This window comes from Octopus bimaculoides, chromosome 8, assembly GCF_001194135.2.
Source record: "Octopus bimaculoides isolate UCB-OBI-ISO-001 chromosome 8, ASM119413v2, whole genome shotgun sequence".
Classification (NCBI taxonomy): Eukaryota; Metazoa; Mollusca; class Cephalopoda; order Octopoda; family Octopodidae; genus Octopus; species Octopus bimaculoides.
The window spans coordinates 86,775,567-86,778,247 of record NC_068988.1 but is presented as its reverse complement, the minus strand read 5'-3'; positions in this window follow the sequence as shown (position 1 = coordinate 86,778,247).

Here is a 2,681-nt window from a genome sequence, read left to right as displayed (position 1 = left end):
ACATGCATCACAACCATATGTGCTCAATATGGTGATCTCATATCAAGAGTAACAGTGCATGAGCTTGCAGGTAGGGCCCAATTAGAATTTTCTTCGGGTCGAGTAGCCCATCCCGCTCAAAACGCCCTGAATAAGGATTGTTTAAGGCTGATGGATGAAACACCCGTTTCCAGAGGTGAATTATTCAAACCTCTCAAGACATGATGTTATGATGCTCTCCCACTACTCCTGCTCGTGATCAGAGATGTACATATCGTCAGCCACTAAGGGATATGCTCAACTGGTTAAGGTCAAACAACTGACAAGCAAATCTGTGGTATTGAATATTTGCTGTAGCCCATCTTTTATACCAAAACAAAACATTATCATTATTATTATTATCATTATTATTATTATTATTATTATTATTATTATTATTATTATTATTATTATGGCCACCATACTGTGAAGTCACGGAAATTTGGTGTCCGTAAGTTGAAAAAGTATTTGTAATCTTTTCGGCCTTCTAAGGCCCCGTCTTTTTACTTCTGTTGTTACCATTAGATTTCGGAGATTGTCTAGATTGTGCACATAGTATTTTGCGTATAAACACCCCCTGCAAAACAGGGTGTGCACATAGATAATTTTTGAATTTTAATTGCTTCCGGCAAAAACAAATATTTCGCAATTTTCTGCAACTTCTTAAAGATGGCTGATAAAGAAGCCATCATGATGTTCGATAAAGGAACGCGCTCCTTGAGAAATTTTGAGAACAAGGAAATAAAAATGAGAACAACGAATGGCTTAAACTTAATGACGTCACCGTGGCGAAAAATGTTTCGTCTCTAAGCAACGTCAAAACTTCAGGTGTCTTAAAGAGAACAACAACAGTAGCAAAGATGAGAGAAGGGTAGCTCTAAAATCTCCATCGGACGTGATAGAAGATATCGCAAAATGCACGGTCACAGACCGTTGCATCGGAGTCAAGTTTCAGCGGGTGGAAAACGCTCTCGAGAGCGAAGTACGAAAATGCCTTGGGCGCGTGTGGGAACAAAAGATCCACATCACCCGAGGAAATAAATTTGGAACCACTGAGGTGAGATTTGGGACGGAAGTAGAAGCCAAATGTAATTCCAGAACCACTTTGAAGAATGACAACTTTTTCATAATCCCCAGCTATCGCGGCCAGCGTCTTGCTAAGATTAGGGTGCTGAATGTGCTGCCAGAAATATCCATTACCTGATTAGTGGCAGCCGTCTTGGCAGGTTTAGAAGAAGACGAAGTCTCAATACGGGAGGTCCAGAAACTACCTAAGCAAAACTGGTGCGGTATAGGTATGGAACTGACCTTGCAATGCAAGTAGGACCATATAGACCAACTGCACGACCTAATCGATCTCCCGGTCGGCACTCGCCTGTCAGTGTTCGTGGAGGGTAGAAAACCAAGATGCCATAAAGGTGGATCTGTAAAACACTTAAAGGTTTCCTGCCCTGAAACAAAGAAAACTAAAGTCTCACCGCATTATGTGGGTAGCTCCTCGACGCAGGTCTCCAAGAGAATTTCCAACCATTATTCTTCCTTTAGGGGAAGGAAAAAAATTAATAGTACCGGTCTAAGTAAATTAATCTGGAAACTTAAGGACTGCAATAAACAATTCTCTTTGGAATGGTCAATACTGGTTACTCCGATACCCTACGACAAGGGTAAGGATTTTTGTCCTCTCTGTAACTTGGAGCTATTCCATATTCTGTTCTCCAAGAATAATTTAGTAAACCAGATAACACAGAGAGCATACAGATGCCAGCATTGGAGGAAATACACCTTCAGTTACTTTCATTAATTTCATCCTTCTTACTAATTTTAATTATTATTTTTATTTTTCACCGAATAACATTCTCACGAGTGGACAGCCACCTTACAAGTGGTATGTACAATCACCCAGCTTAGTATTTACCTTTAACTTTATACAATAACAATAATAGTAATAATGATAATATTTAATTTATTTTTATACTAATTATAATAATAATAACAATAACAAGAATAATATCATTAAAATATTATCTTAAATAACAATTATATCTAACTCCAGCGCCAGTTGTTTTTACTCTTTCCCCTTCCATAGTTGGTTCAGCAAGTCTTTCCCAGTAAAGCTACATTCGTTGAGTTTGAAGCATACTGGCATTTTAACGTACATACTTGTTCTCGATCTTGTTCTCGATCTTGTTCTCGATCTTGTTCTCGTAAGCATGTTTATTATTATTATTTCACCACATTATAGTTTTGTACCTTGTATTACCATTTATATATAAAGAATTCATTGGATTCTCTCCCTTTCTCCTTTACTAAGATTTCTTGTTTATCATTATTTTGAACTTTAGATTTTTGGATTTTACTGCTGTTCATTATGTCTTCTTTTAATTTAAAGTTTTAGTATAGCGTTCATAGCCTCCTTCCCTTAACAGCTCCCTGTAAACCAGCGTTCTTGTTTCTAACGGTCATTTACTTAGCTATAAAATGTTATAACTCGTACGCAACCTTAGCATTTAGCGCATGTCTTGCTTTTGTAAGTTGGTTCCCTGACGATGAATTTATGTGCAATTCCAGAATCTCTTACTTCGTTGGATTAGAGTGCACATAGATTTTGAAACATATGTAGGAATTAAAGGAACTTATTGATCATACGCGTTTTGCTCCATTTA